The 17,174-nt window shown below is 41.2% G+C and overlaps 1 long non-coding RNA gene across 2 annotated transcripts in view; it reads left to right on the top strand.

Annotated features, from left to right (window-relative positions):
* LOC146854113 (uncharacterized) overlaps positions 1-14,652 on the top strand; it is a 91,036-nt gene extending 76,384 nt beyond the window's left edge. Inside the window, exons 2-4 of one of the 2 annotated variants that reach the window (XR_014980734.1) lie at positions 2,011-2,062; positions 12,115-12,191; positions 14,070-14,652. This is a non-coding gene — a long non-coding RNA (uncharacterized LOC146854113). Of the gene's footprint in view, positions 1-2,010; positions 2,063-12,114; positions 12,192-14,066 lie in introns of both variants that reach the window. The other variant, XR_014980735.1, reaches the window with a different exon arrangement.
* The last annotated feature ends 2,522 nt before the right edge of the window (positions 14,653-17,174 follow it).

Genomic DNA, 17,174 nt, shown 5'->3' with positions numbered 1-17,174 from the left:
AAAGTCTTGATACTCTTCGGGTACAACAGTGGTTTGTATGACACACGCCGAACCTCCATTTTCACACAACTGGGCAACTGCACTGGGCTGAGCAGGATTTGTTGGGCAATTGAAACACTTTCTTGTGCAATATTCCGAATTTAGTTGAATAGTTCGAGCTCCCCAATCAATCTGTGTGTTGTGCTCTGTCAACCATGGCAAACCTAGAATCAATTGAAATTGAGGGGTGTCTATTAGATTGAACTGCAATTTTTCTTGATGTCCTTCGACTGTAATCATGTGCACCAATTCTGTGTGACTGGTTATGGGCCGTGAAGTTAGAACTGTACCATCCACTGCTCTAACCTTCTCACTTTTCTCTTTTTTAATTGCTTGTAGTCCAATTTGGCTAGCAAATTTGTGATCACAGAAATTTCCAGTTGCTCCAGAATCTACCATAACCGTAATTCCCGCCAAAGCTTCATTCCTGAATCTTAACGTCACTGTCATAACTAAATGGGGTGAGGAGACTTGTAGAGTGTTTGCCAACTGATGATTATGTGGAGTTGTTCCTTCATTCGCATCCACCAGACCAACTCCGATGACTGGTGGTGCCGCTAGTTTTCCTTCTCCTTTGCGGGCAATTTAGGTCTTTTTATACTATTTTTGACAAAATGTCCACCTCCACCGCAGTATAGGCACAATTGATATAGTCTTCTCCTGTCTTTCTCCTCCTTTGTGAGTGGTCCTCTGACCACACCGATCTGCATGGGTTCTACTCCAGAAGAACTCTCTGCAGCCCGCGTAGACTCGACCTTTACCTGATCAAAACGGGAAACACTGGACCTGAACTCCTTCCTTCGTTCTCCTTTCCGTTCGCTTTGTCGATAATCGTTTTCTAGAGTTAAGTCTACTAATTCTGAGATGCCAGAAAGACGATTGGGAATTTGGGAGTTCCTCTCGCAGTCCTCTATAGAATACAGCTGCTCTTTTATCTGCGGGCCAGTTGGTCTCGACCACCAGTTTATTAAATTGGCCCAAATAGGACACTAGCTCTCGATTCCCCTGTTTCAATTCTAACAGCTCGTTGTCTGAAGCCTGTGATGCAGTTCTTCTATCAAAAATTCTGAGAAACTCTTTTTTGAAGTTGTCTAGATTGTACAAAATTGGGACATCTTTGGTGACAAGAGGCATTGACCAAGAAGCGGAATCCCCACTAAGATAGGAGAGGATAAAGGCTACCCAGGATTGAGCATCGGGGAAAATCGTTGGGCGGCACATGAATTGCAGAGAGCATTGTGTCAAAAAATGTGTGCTTTGTGCGGGTCTCCATTAAACCTCTCCGGAGGAGCAAGAGGGATTACTGGGGACAATGAGTGGATAACTTGTGTGGGGGCTACAAATGTAGGACTTGTGTTTGGTCCTTGGGTTTCTAAGAATGTGGTTCTTTGACTGGTCCCTGAAACTGTATCTCCCATTTTAAAGGTAATTATTTCTTGTCTAAGGATTTTATTTTCCTCCCTAACTGCCTCCAAATCTCTTTAAATGTTACTTAAAATCTCACCTAGAGTTTTAAAATCAAACCCCTCCGCCATTCTGCTCAGGTGCTTGTACCAACGTGGGCACTTCACTCTGTCAAGGCCAATGCCTTTCCTCTACTGAACCGCGCAGGAGCAGAATGACGTTCGTTCCAATGCCCTGCTCAGAACCTTCCCTGCTAGGCCTTTTAGCATTCCATCGCATGTAAGTTCTAAGGGGGAAAAGGGGTTGGGGACAGAGAAGAGTCAGCTTCCTGCGCTCTGCCTGTTCTGCAAGGTCTTCTTTTTCTTCTTACTTCTTGTAGACCTGTACACAATGCAACTTTAGCATTTACTCAGCACTTACTTGTAACCAACTTCTCTTTTTATATTAGATAACTTATCTTACCAGGGAAACTTGGGAAGCTTGCCACTCTTCTTACTTCTCATGATGTTTGTCTCGTTGAGATGAGAAGTTTTTACTTAGCTTGTTTATTTTCTTTTTCTATTTCAGGAACGTCCTGCCGCAGATTCTGACGTGTGGCTATGATGCAAGAAAGATTGTGGTAAGTGTTTGCTTATTATTCTTTTTTTTCTTTCTTTAATTGGTTATATTTATTCTGCCCTTCATCTACTGTACTCACTGTGTACGACTCTCCTTTATCTTATCACTTTAATTCTTATTAGGCTGCTTTAATTCTTCTTTTCTTCTGAATTAATAAAAGAGCTCTTCACAAGTTTTTAGTATAGAAGAAACGATAGGGTTCTCTTGAACTCCTTTTCAGTAGTTAATTAAATGAATTGTAGGCAACTGTGCTAATTTAATTTGTCTGTGCAAGCTTGTGCTTCCATCTATTTGATTTATTTAGGAGCTGGAGATTTCTTTAACACAAACATATTTCAACTAAGAGTTAGTTGACCCTTTTAACCTTGCTGACAAGTGGATGACTAATCTCTTTCACATGCATTTAATAAACATGAGGTGAAAAGGAAAATGACTAAGTTACTTTAACTCAAAATGCGCTTTAACTTTCTCAACCATGACAAGAGTCTTTTGATATATAAGCACTGGAGAATTCTTTGAAGAGAGCTATTATTTGAACCTTCAGCTTAGGCAGAAAAATAAATTTTGTTCTTTTAAATATACACTGACCTTATTTCATAGGGCAAGAGAATTCCGACGAAACTAAAACCCAATATTTAAACGCAACTACCCTAACTAAACTTTCGCGACACCTCAGGAACAGATGCTCTCTCAGGAATTTCTTCAGTGAAGTGCACTGTGGAATGTTGAAGCGCACTTCACCTGACCTTCATTATTTCAAGAGACTAGACTGCTAAACAGCAATATGCGGTAGCAGTGTTGGAATTTTGGCAGCCATATTACAATTTCTGCGGTGCCAGCTAGGCTCCAGCTAAGGGGATAAACTAGTCACCAGAGTGAGATAAGAAGGAGGAAACCTACCATGAACCCTGACAGCGGATGCAGGCTTCACACCTGGCAGCCATGGCTGTATACCACAGAGATGTTGCTGAAGTCTTGCAAGCTCTGCAGCTTATTATTACTGCAGTGATGCCTCATCATTTGGCCCAGATGAATGCTGCTGCAACTTCACAGTGCTCCAGCCAATACACCATAGGGCACACGGGAGGCACATGACACATCAGACGAGAAAGATATGGATGAATCCACATTCTTGCGAAAAGGTCAGCGGTAGCATTCATCTGTGCCAAATGGACATTTTCTGCTTGGACCTGTGCTTACCATCATGCCTCGGAACATCAGCTTCCACTTTCCTCTGAATGACTCTGCTACACTTACCTTGGTCTTTAATAAGGACTGCCAATTTTGCCATTGTTCCCAATGACACTGCAATCAGTCTGCTGACTGAACTCTGCCTCTTCCTCAACATGTCTCTGGACATGTTACCCCCAAAGGACTCTGTCTGGCCCTCCACTGGGCATTTACACAATGTGGGGGTTGTTTTTTCAAGAACTGGGTCAGTCTTCTACCAACGTGAATGCACATGTAAATAAAATAACTAAAGTCACACAGATGTGTGTTGCCTATGATGATTCAAGTATAGACGTGTAAAAAAATGTATGATCAGTGTATCCATCAAAACTTACACAGAGGGACATTTGATAAATGGTCATGTTGAGTGTGTGTCCCAGATAGTTGGTGAGATGACCGTGGATGTGGGAACTGGCCAATCCCTCATAGCTCAAATAATACATTCTTGCAAGAAGTCAACATTTCCCTATGTATATGATGGGGATAGGCACTTGCTGCAATTTGTTCAAGTCAGTGTCATTCCGCAAGAAGTGTCTTCACCTATCAGTGCTAGCAAGTCTTACTTGGCAGATCTACTCATACTCAATGGTGTGGACAAAGCTTGTTGTGATGGGTGTCGTGGCATGTCACATCTCAAGATAGAACACACACCATATTTACAAAGATGAGGAAGCGTAATGGCGCAAATTAACAAGCCTCTATTGGAACCACAATGTCACTTTCAGTGACGTTCAGTACATTAATACAATACATAATGGCCTTCTCCTAATGTAGGAGAAGGCCCTATTAACGATGCTGAACAATGCCTTGTAAATAAGGCACCTTTCCATGCGGTGCTCAACGTGAAAGGGGAGGGCAATGTGTCTTGCAGTGTGTAGTGCACTGCAACTAGCATAGATTCACTTGCAAGTGTGGTATTAATAGGAGGCAGGGACAAAGTAACACCTGTGAAAAGCAGATATAACACTGGCACTACAGTGAGAAATGCATCATTTCCCCTCGTGTTTGCTGTCGCTCGTTGTGTTCTGCCTTGTGCAGCACACATTTGACCAGCAAACTGACAACATAGTGTATGTGCAGGAAGGTGAACCTTACTGCACATTGACATCCAATTTCACAAATGCAGACACCCTTGCACTATATAGCAAAGGTGCCTGCATTTGTGCTTGGCAGCTGGACTCAGCACCAGGGTCGGGGGAAATGCAGCGGTATGCAGCATTCTTGGAAACACAGCGCATACATGCATCTTCACAATGGATAAGCGCTGCAATTTCAATGTTAGCTGAAGCCCATGTTTCTCTATTGTGGTGTAAATGTGCAACAATGTGGTGTACAGCTATTTGAGTTACTCATAATATGATAAACATATCAACAGAATATCCCTATCTAGGGGCATAGCTCATAATTGCCATCATAAAATTCATGCTTGTATCCTGACAGTAGCCGTACACTAAAATATAATGTCATGTCCACACTTACACATTATAAATTGTTGTGTGATTGAATATGTTTAGGCTTTCCTGTTTTCAGCTTCTATTTTTGGTAAATTCTGTTTTTTCCCCCAGTGTTTTCAAGTGATTTCAATACCTTAAAAAAAACAGTGGTTATCAGTGGTTACACATTTTCACGCCATTAAAAACAACAGAAAGTTTTTCCGGTGTTTATGGAACGTTTTGCTTTTATAATTGCTTTCTTTCTGCACTGATAGTGCATGGTATATAGACAATGTACGTACAGTGTATACTAGGCCCAAATACATTTTTGCAAATCAAACTTGTTGTAGTACACCATAGAATACTTCTTTAGTGAGTCTTTGGTCATGTGCGCTCACTCTTTCCTTCCCATGTAAACTGTTTTCTGTGAAAAGACCCTCTCAACATTGGCACTTGAGACAGCAACGCTAGAACAGCCAGCACACAATTTGCTAACTCTGGCCACTGACATAGCTTTCCATGCCAATACTGGTGCATCTGAAGATTCAAATCTCTGGGCAGGTTCTGCAACATTTGCCTAAGAACAGGGCGCTTATGCCCTTAGAGTTATTGAAGCGGTCAAAAATGAAGCAGAACTTTTGAAACTACGGAGAAGATTCCCTTTACGGAAGGGACCCAGAAATTGTACAGAGTACCACAGTGAGGTTTCATTGACTTCAAATGCCATGGTTGGCGAAGGGATATTTCTATGTATTGCAAGCCATTTCTCATACATTGTAAAATAAAAGTTCCTGAATTTCTCTTCAACATTGCTTTGCTTACCAAGTGGCAAGCACTCTAACATGGAACATGTTGCAGTGACAAATTCACTAAATGTGTCACCCAGCCTACTCTCAATGAGATGTTTCACATCTACACCAATTATGCTGAACAATTGGAAGACAGGGTGTTTTCAGACTCTTGTTTTTTGATTATGTCCACAACAGCAGTTATTTTTTCCTGTAAAAATCTAAGTGTGCATTAGAGGTTTTTTTCATATCACTATCAATATGTTACCAAAGATCATCACATTTCTTGCCTTTGGCATCATCACTCAGCAAACATTCTGTAAACGGTTTCCACATGGATAATATAGCATTCACAGTCCCTTCCCTTGGAATGAGAACCATTAACTAAGTGACACAGCTGTGATGACTCTTTGATGCCACATAAAGTACAAAATGAGAAATATTTTCGTTTTAGTTCCAGCGCATAACAAAATAGTGCATCAAAATGGACTAACAACTCAATAGCATTCTTCATTACGTCTGAAGATTGCAAAGATGATTTCAGCATACCATCTAACAAGTGGCAAGGCTCTCTTACAGGGAAGCACTTCAGCTCAGGTATCGATTTTGACTGGTCATCACACAACTTTTGCATATGCACAGCTGAATCACTGCAAATACAAACAATACCACTTTAATCTTTGTTGAACTTGGAAAGAACCTTTTTGCAGCAGCATTTCAAGTGACACTGCGTTCCATGTTTTCCAGAAGTCTGATGTCATGTTTTCACCACTATACCAGATGCTTGGTGATAGCACTCTTTTCACAAATACTTGTCACTATACCGTGCATTGAATGTTTAAAGCCTGAGGTGTTGGCAATTCACCTACCAACAATAGTGGCTCACTAGAAACTGGTGGCTGATGTATCAAAGCATTTTACCCATTCTCTGTGGGTAAATGTGATGGCACTTATTGGGAAAGATTATTATGAAACCAGCCATTTTACATATTAGTGAAAGAATCAAACCCAGCCAAAATATCTAATATGATTTGATATTTCCTGATTCTATACAGTTTACAAAATAATTAAACAAGACCTAAAACATGCTTCTAAACCCTGCATCTTTAGACCAAAGCCACAAATCTGAAAAAAGCAAAAGAAAGAAAAAACAATATTTCAGTGACATCCCTAAACAAGAAAACTCAAGCAGAATAATGTTAGCCGGTCTTTCTTGCTGCTATCTTGTATAACAAAGTTAAATTGTTTTGGCCCCTTCAGGATGAAAAAAATGACTCTTTCACTCTCCTTTTCCTTTCTTTGAAATGAGATTTAGTTTGTGGTTGTGCAGGTGTTTTTTCAGTGTTTATATATTAACACTGGTGAGGGCTATTTCCCTTTTGGTGGGGGGGTTTCAGTTATTATAGGTTTAAACCTAAAACCGGACAGCTTAGATATGTTGTATACAATGTCAAAGGCACCATTCCATCAAATCACTTCTGACATAAGTGCAACCACAATTACAAAATAGTAACCATTTATTGAAATACTACAAAATTACCTACCTTAAACTAACACTAATCACCATAACTAACCAAATCTGAATTAACTGGTACTAACTAAATGTTACTCTAAACTATCTACCTTAACTAATACTAAACACACAACAACATATCTGAGACAACCCCCTTTCCCCCATTAAAGCACATTATCAGACAGGACAAATCTACCTCAACTAAGCATGAACTAACTATACATATATCCTACACAAATATATAAATATATATATATTTTTGTTGCTTTTTATACAAGAAAAATACAGCAACACCCCTCACCCAAAGGAAAAGGAAACCTAGCCCAGAACACTACATTAAAAGATTAAAAATCTAAAACCTTACCTAAAAATTACACTAACTATGTCTTCTCTACAACTTCACTAATATAAAAACATTTGTATGGAAACAATTGGGGGACTGTAGAAAAGGGGAAAGGCTCACAACCTGGCCTGCTCAAAATGGGAGCCCAGGGCACCCTTGATGTTCTGGAGGTGGGTGTTCATATTCGACACATCCCTTTCAACTTGTGTCAGTCGCACATTCATGTCCATCATGCACCGATGGTCCCTGTTGGTGAACACTACAGTATGTGTCAGTGCTGCAGATGGCAGTCCCTTGTGTGTGTAGACGTGAGGGGCCACGGGTTTGCATGCCTGATCCAGTTGCAGCAGCATGGCTGTGTGGGGTCTGAACTTGAGGGGCAGATCGGTGTGGATGTCTGGACCCACGTCTGACATTAGAAGGACCTCCTTGGGCCTGTGTGTCCATTCTCAATGTTTGCTGTGCAAATTCAGGCAGAGACTTCCATATCCCAGCTGCCCGTTCATCTCTCTACTTCTTTGCCATAGCCTGATAGCCCTTGGCCACCCGGAGTATGTGCATATATCGTTCCTAACAGATCTGGAATGCGTGTGCCTCTTCTTGTGACATGTTGACTGAAAAATAAGATAAATGACAATATGTGAGTTCTGATATTTATGTCAATGTTTTCCATTTAACTTTGAAACACAAGGGCATGAAAACATGGACTCTACACTCTAATCAAAGATTGTGAAGTTCAAAAGTGGCCTGAACAATGCAATGTGGAATTAAGGTTCAATGACAACCTGATGGCGTTACTGACCTGACAATGTATGGCGTGGGACATGTCAAGGACAGACTAGAGTCACAACATTTTAAGATTGTCAGAGTCAAATGATGGTGCTGTCACATACTCAGACGGAGTCTACCAGGGGAATTAGCCCAAGGAGACAGCTTGATAGTACCATTGCAGAGCCATGCCATGCCAAACAAATACATTGGGCCATCTTCGCAAGGTGGTTGTGGAGGGTACCATTGGTCTCCTTGGCTTAACTCCATGCCCTGCAACTTCAGGAACGCAGGTTTGCACCATACTACAACAGTATGGTGCAGACCTGTGTCTGCACCCATGCTGCAGGAAAACCTTGCCTCCTTGCGCCTATGCAGGCCCACTTGCACAATGGTGCAAGTGTCTCTGCGTTGATGTGGAAGTTGATAATGTGTCAGAGGGTGCCCCTTCCGGCACATAACTATTTTTTTTAATGATGTCCTGTCACTTCTATGTGTGCTGCATAATGCAGCACATATTGAAGTCACATGATTACATTTTCATCACAGTATGGTCATGTGATGTAAGCCGCACCATCATGCACAAGAACAATCAATGGTGTCTTGCTGTTTCCATGGGTGCCCCACAACGCAGCACACATTGAAACAGCAGGGATAGCATCTAATTAAACCATTCTCACCACAGTGCATATTCATATACAATTTGGCCAGGGTATCACACATTACGCACTCAAACATATCCACGCTGGGCTTGGGAATAGGGTCCAGACATCAAAAATGTTGATTGTGCATGTATACATTTCTCACCATTAGCACACACAATATGATGTGAAAAGGTGGTATAGAGCACTATTGGCCTTCATTTTCCGGCAGCCAGCTAAACGCAGCATTGTGACTCAGGCACTCTTGCTACTACAATGTTGTACCATGTAACGTTGATGAGTAAATGGTGTCCTTGAATATGCACCAATGTGCCAAAGATACAACAGATCAGAGGAAAGACACTGACTATTGGCAGGAATACAAATGTGGGACATAACTATCCCTTACAGTGATGCCAACACATCCAAAGGAGGTGTGACTCTGGATCCTGCAGCACTAACTATTTAATCCTGTACACCAGCTTTCATATTGTGTATGTGACTAACACTTTGTACTGGTACCTATACAACTGACACCTGGTGCACCAAAGAACGGATCATCATTGACAGTCATCTCAGTCAAGGCTGTACATGCATTCCACGTCTGGTCATAGCCATCACTGACATCACTCACATGTCTCGTCTCCTGTCTGTACGCTGTGTAATACGCATGCATTGGCTGGAGTGACATAACCCTTTGTATTTCTGGCATGGGTGTCACTGACTGGGGATGTGTAAAGTTATGTCAGGAAGACAAATGCTGTGCTCAATCTCAACTTACTAAATTGTGCATACTTCACACTTTTATGGTCTGTTATCACACTGGAGGCCAGGTATATGTGATACACACCCAGACTGTATACAACTACATACAGGATTTTTCACAAACATTCTTCCTATCTCACAATGCAAATATTTAATGAAGACACTCACCAGAGGTGTGTGGGTCCATGGAGGCGTTTACGTCCCCAGGAGTAATCAGTGGTCTTCCTGCTGTGAGACATTAAAAGAAATGTATGTTGGTATCAGACGTGAATTCTCATATGTGTCCTATTCATTATAAGATTCATCAACATCCAAATCAATGCCCTGTAACAGTACTGTATCTGTTCATGTTGCATACATGATTGCATCTGCATTGCCTGCTGTACTCACAAAACATGACCAATGCAGACTTGTGCAACACAAGACAATTCTGCTTGCAAATGTGCTCATTTAGAACACACTACTTGCGTGACACATTCCCAAGGCCAGGTTTATAGCCACAACATCATGTTCTCCAAGGTTCGTAGACAATATTTACTCTGCAGATCTCACACGGATGTGTTAAGACAATTGATGTGGTCTGATCCCACATTGTGTATGCAGCAGACTGACACTCCAAAACAGGCATTTTTGCCCTAATGCAAATTTCCCAATCTCATCATACCTTGCACAAAATCAGCCATGTCATAGAGCAATTGTGATTGTAAAACTGTTGCAGGCATGTGGTCCTTCACATACATTGTGAAGTCTCATCATGTTCTTAGACCCTTGCACACGGGATCCAGACATGGTTGTACATCAGGCAGTGTGTTTTGTAATGTATCCTGCATTGGGCAGCTCACATGGCCTATTCATTCACATAAAGGGTCCACACACACAAATCTCCTCATACACTATCTTAATAGGATGCACTGCGCAGCACACATTGAACCTTGACATAGCACTTCATTTATTGTGTGCAGGAGTGTACACATTCCTGCACATGGTCATACCTCATCATAAACACTGTCTGACTTGCACAATGGTGCAAGTGTGATTGTGTTGAAGCTGGCAGCTTGACTTAAAACAACTGACTGGCATCATCCTGTAGCTTTCATTACATTGTGTTCCTGACTACATTTTTAAATTTGGTAAGAAATAGTTGATTGATTGAACTTTCGAGTTGCACTTACCGCCTTGACGGCCAACGTGAATCCCAGATGGTCCAACATGTCACCCTCATGGTCCACACAATCCTGCCATTGGTGCTTCCATTTTCGGACAGTCCTGTCCACCCGAAAGAGCCGCATCATTTGACTACGGACATGCTCCCACCTCACCTACCTGCAGGATTCTTCCCCCACTCTCAACCATCAATGGCAGGTAGAATGTCACAAGCCAGAGGAAGCTTCCCAATGCCTCCTCTGACATCCTGCCCTCCCTACCCATACTGGACATTCCCCAAAACACCCCTAACCCACTAACTAGAAAGAAAAGCCCCAAAATATCCCCCTCCAACAGTTAATATTAACAAAGTACCCCTTGGACAGACACCTGACAAGATTTAGTACAAGACGCAAAAAACACGTAAGGACAAGTACACACGCCTTCATAGAGACACTAGGGACAGTTCACAGGACACAACACCACTCTCTACTCTAAACAAACCAGGACACAACTCAAACAACCCCCAACACTCTCCACAGATACTGATAGTGTGCTTAAAAGAGAAAGTGAAAGTGTTCAGTACTCCTCTATTACACAGGATGCATGCTTACATCACTTCCTGTTTGTTTGCAGCCCGTTGTTTGACTCTGCAATAATATTTTGCACACTATTGGCTTTTGCGGTATTCTTTTGGGTTTTAACATGCATATTTCGATTATTTTCTTTGACGGTTATGAAAAGAATAATCATTTTCGTGTTTAAGCGGCAACATTTGGGACGCACAGTGCAAGTTGTTCATCAGATGTACAATATTTCATGAAATAGCATGGCTGCTGGCACCATTTGTCTATGTGATATGAACTGTATTGTGTATGTAACTTCAGTCATTCTGATATGTCAAGATTACAGTTATACATAGCTGTCTACATATCCTTGGACAACACATCACAGCATATCCACATTGATTCATGTGTGATTAGACATGCATGCATTAGTGGTAGTCATTATGTTTGGCATAGTTTGTATTTGTGACAACAGAAGTGACTCTCAAATTACAGATTGCTGTGATGTTTGCAACTGTTTGACAGGCTTGCAACACACATGTAAATGAACTTCAGTTATCCAATATTTGTGAAAATATATTTCAGATGCTGCAAACAATGTGAAGGATTGACCACAGATTCGTACTTGGTCATTCTTCAACCTAGATTTGCAGATGTGCACAATTTATATGCCCAGCTGCAAAGTCAGTCATGTGCATGAATCAAGGTGGTAGTGAGACACAAATGGGATTTGCATTATCGGATGATGTTAACAAATTGTGTTAATTTGGCATTTGATTTGTCGTTTCTGCAACATATGTGCAATACATTCGTACATGTCATACTGAACAGTTTATGTCCACCACAATTTTACATCCATCTAGTGTGACAGTGCTACACAGCTTGAAGCTTGGTGGATAACAATATGATGGCTGGACAGGTGACACACCAACCATTTTATGTGAGTATGCAGTACGTCATCTTTCAGCCTCTGTAGGCAGCATGAGCTTGTGGTAGCACCGCTGATGTTGTTTGCAGAAATCTATGCACCAGAATGCGGAATGTGTCAGCCTGGTGCAAATTTTGTAGAGGTCAACAAGCACACAAAGCCATCTAGTAATATGTTGTAGAGCCAGATTCCAAGGTAAACAGGACATTTTTGGATGGCCACAACAAAGCAGCACTTTACATAGTGCACTACTTACAACAGCATGACGTACAATGCCAGTAAGCACATAAAGTCCACATTACATTGACTCAACACTTTATTATTTGTATCTGACCCATGTTGTCAGACACAGGTACTGCAATGTTTATGCAAAATGGTTTTGATGGCTAGGCCTGCGTCTTCAACAGGCCTGTGTGCACTAACAGTGGACATTGATGCAGCATCAACAACACTCAGCTGTAGGCAAACTCTGGCATGCCAGATGTAGACCCATTGCCGACCGGAGATGCAGAAATGGTGCACCTCGTAGGGGTGAACAATCAAGGTGCACATGATCATGTACATAGGGTACTCTGTATTTTGCATGACACACACCAACACAACAATGGGTTGGCAGTGGAGACATCCTATTTTGTCCTGCCCCTTTTCACATCATCATGCATGATGTTTTTGTGCAGAACATTAACTGGTGAAGGTGAGGCATTTGACCTTGTGAAATCTTTTATGTCAGGGTACCTGTAACTGTGTAACTTGGAGTGCACATTTGCCTGTGTTTTTCCTGGCATATTCAGAGTACCCAGCTGTACCCATGCTTGCATACTCAGTGTTGACCAACGATTGATCTTGGTGAGTCACTGATTATGAAAGTGCCTTGTGTTTAGAGGCCTTGTGTCATTGTCCTTGGTTGTGAGATGGTTTTATATAAAGCAGATGAGGCGCAGCAATGTTCTGTTCACCAGAAACATGTTCACACTGCTTGTACAACCATGACTTACATGGGATATGTCTCACATGTAATTTACCTTCTTTAAGTTTTCTTCCAGGAGACAACCATGTGTGTCTGTTTTTCATCATCACATGGTATGATTCTCTTGTGTGTATGGTGAATTTCCCTTGATTCTGTCTGGAGATAAGTTTTGGGGTAGCATACACATGACTGGAGTTGAGGTACAGGTTGCCCACACAGGGCTGCAACACATTACATATATGTTTTCTGGCCACGTTGCACAACATTGTATTCTACTGCGTATGTTGTACATTCCTGGAGAGATACAACAAAATGTGATATTGCTACATTTTTTAAGTTGCATGTTTGTCTATGTGTTCACCTGTGACTGCAGATGTGTGCGTATGTATATTTGTGTAGTTATGATCAATTACTAAATTATACACACCCTGCAATTGACATTAGTAAACTTGTAATGACCATCCCCAGACATTTTTAACAATGTCATGGTGCTACTATTTGTTGTCATGTCCATCTCATGATATAATTGTTAGTATGTTGCTGGGAACATTTGGCTGTACTTATTAGTTTTCCTGTGGCACTTCAATTGTGTGTGTCTGTTCTCCGTTCACTGAGGGACAATACACATTACTTAGGTCATATACCTAATACGTTGTACCATCCCAATCTTCGTTTGATGGATGTTCTGTCCACTGCTATATGTGAGAGCTGTGTGGATCAGTTTTTTGTTTACCTTACACTGAACAGGTATATGAACTTTTGAAGATATAATCATGCATATAAGACTTTTGTGTAGTGATATTTTATTTCACAAAGTAACATTGTGTTTTTTCTTCCAGATAAAACCATGTGTTGGCATCTTTGTTTATTGTGATTATGTAAATTAATTCTGATGATTTTATTCCTCCTTGCTGTTCCAGCAGCAGCAGCAGCTGTGGTGTGCCTACATCTGCCTCTTCATCCTGGCCATCCTCTGGATTGTCCTGCTCCTCCTCTAAATTGTCCTGCTCCTCCTGGTCTTCATCCAATGGCGTGTTTGTGTGTACACAAATATTGTGCAGAATGCAACATGCCATTATGATCTTGCATACAAGTTCAGGACTGTACAGGAGTCTGCCCCTGATATATCTAGGCACCGAAACCTAGATTTTAGGACTCCAAATGTCCGTTCAACAATGGCCCTTGTGTGTCCCAGTAGAACGTTGTAGTCTCTCTGTGCCTGTGTGTGTGTCATTTTGATGAGTGTCATCAGTTATGGCGAGAGTACATATCCTTGATCACCTGAAACAGATAATGAAGAGATGTTTCCATTAGTACTGTGTTTGCAGAGTGCATGTTTTAGTGTGTGTGCATTGTGCAACTTTGTAATTTCTGGTTTGTCATGTGGAGCTTCAGACAATTAACCAGCATCGCTGTAATTAAATTGCCTATACTTGACAGCCTACACATCACCATGTTGTCATTGTCTGGGTCCTGTGTATTACCTCCATGTTCTTACTGTCAGGATGTATGTTTCACTAGAAAAGAGATTATAGCTTCTTTAAAGCCCGTTGCACAAACTGAACCTCTCTTGTGTACATATTTTATAGGGTGCACCGTTGGCACATCTGCCTGCTGAAACATCCACCTTACTATGGTGGGACATCATCTAGATACCTCATTGGGAGTGTTTGTGCTGAGGGTAGCTAAGAGCAAAAATCCCTGTCTGCTAAACGTTGAACCCATTGTGGGCTCTTTCCATCCACCTTGCCCCCAAAGTGGGTCAGTGTTTAAGTAACATGATTTGACTTTGAATATATGCATGTTTGAGTAATACCCATCAATATTGCCATGTGTGTGTCAGTTCATAATCGACACACATTGTAATTTCTGATTTTGTGCATCAGATTGCTACACCTCAGCAGGGTAGTCATATGCGTGCTCAACATGTAGTGAGATTGTGATTTGGATTGTATGCTCTTCCTATGCGTGCTCCATTCTGCAACAACACAGAGTGCTGTTTAATCAACTTTGGTGAATATTTGTATGCAGTTGGTGCTCCCCTCATGCAGCACTACTTACACATGATGTAGTAACACCTGCTGCATTGTGCGTGGCTGACTGTGTTTTTGCATGTCAGCTAATTGTGCACCATCACATGTGGGAGCAGGGGATCTGTCATCTTGTTATACATATGGCAGATGTGTTTATTTCAAAATGTATGTAGCACAGCAGAAGCATATGTTCTCTGTCATGTGCTGCATTGATTATTTAAATGTATGTCTGATGGGTTCAGCAAAATCTATAATCCATGGGTGCCATACTGGTTTGTGTGAGATTTTCTAGGCTACTCCCGCGTTTGCCTGTATAATATATCTCTTGAATATTTTGCATTGGGTGCTTGTGTATATTGTTTGGACCAGTTCCAAGGTATGTTGTATTGCATTGGCTACATGTGCATTCTCACATATTTGTGCTACATGCTTGTGTACTTGAGGTGTGTGGTGTGTTCATTTTGTACTTACCAACAAGCAGTCCATTTCCATATGTGCCATTCTCAAACCACTGGTTGGTGATCGATTGGCGAAAGATGTAGGAGTCATGCACACTCCCAGGAAACTTAGCGACAACATTGATGAGCAGGCCCAGGTGGTCCACAATTGAACATTCATTGAGTGTGTGTGCTTCCTGTTCCTGTATATATGTGCAGTGTCCACAGGAGGCACAAGTAGAACATGGGTACAGTCAATTTCCCTCAACACATGCGGAAACCCATCAATGTCATAGAAGCCTTGCTTGTTGTCATGTTGTTCTTGCGCAGTGTTGGGGAAGCGTAGGTGCTGCGGCGTCAGGCTGATGATGGCATCCAAGACAGTTGGGAGGAACCTTGAGAAGGCTGACTGTGAGACTCCACCCACTTTGGCAGTGGTTGGTTGAAAGGTACCAGAGGCCAACACGTGAAGCACTGCAAGTAGCTTTGTCTGCAGAGGGATGTTGCCTGCAGCCTTGGCACTATCTGGGTGAGTATGCTTAGAGTGGAGGTCCTTTTCAGCCTGTAGTGTGTTATCACATCTTCTCTCCGGAAGTCTATCAGGGTGATGTGTTGGCGGTAGACCCCCTCTCTTCTTTGGTGCTGCCTCTGTGGTGGTACTGGTGGCAGTGGTGATTGTGGTCTTCTAGGAGCTCCACGTTGCAAGAGTAGTACTTCCATGGCGTCATTAGGTAAGCAAATGAGGGTCTGGGTTAGTCTCCCTTATGTATAGGTGTGTTTGCACTATTTTTTAGACCAGCTTTTTTCTGGTCTTAAAAAACAGCCGCTAACTGGCCTTAGCTGCAGTTTTTGGGAATAATCGCCGGAGCGGAAAATCATTGTAAATATCTCAAAGTGGGGTTAGTGGCAGTTTTCCCACGGGTACGCCCACCTTGCATCTCATTTTCATTTAGTCCCGCTGACAGAAGTAGTGATCCCACAAATTCATGTTTATGCCCAAAAACTGCACCTAACTGTGGTTAGCGGTAACTTGTACATACGGCGATAAAAAACAAGCTGCTGTAATTCCTTGAACGTATGCCCCAAAATGTCTTAAACAAAATAGAATAACTTTGAAAACAAATGAAATTAAAAATATATAAATGCACTGAAAAAATATACAAATTTATTTAATTTAAAAAAAACATATTACAATGTTAAATACATAACACAAATTCCTATAACTATTAGTATAAAAAACATTCAAAAACGATTTTTCATACAAAGAAACTTTTTTATGTAAAAAATTATTTTTTAACAAAAAAATAATTACTACATACATTTAATGTACTTACTAACCACCGTATAACCTCAAAACACTCTCAACCTGCATCCACAAATGTACTTAAAAAATATTTACACTATTAATACAAATATTTAACAACAAACCAATTATCCTTAATTAAATATGAATTATTAATTAATTATAATTAATGTGCTTCCCACAATATGCCACCATTAAACACATAACACACTTATAAGATTTAGTAACATTAATTTACACAATCAATTATTAAAT

Source organism: Triturus cristatus, chromosome 4_1 (assembly GCF_964204655.1).
Source record: "Triturus cristatus chromosome 4_1, aTriCri1.1, whole genome shotgun sequence".
Taxonomy (NCBI): domain Eukaryota; kingdom Metazoa; phylum Chordata; class Amphibia; order Caudata; family Salamandridae; genus Triturus; species Triturus cristatus.
Note: the sequence above shows the minus strand (reverse complement) of the source record. Positions and strands in the feature narration are given on the sequence as shown.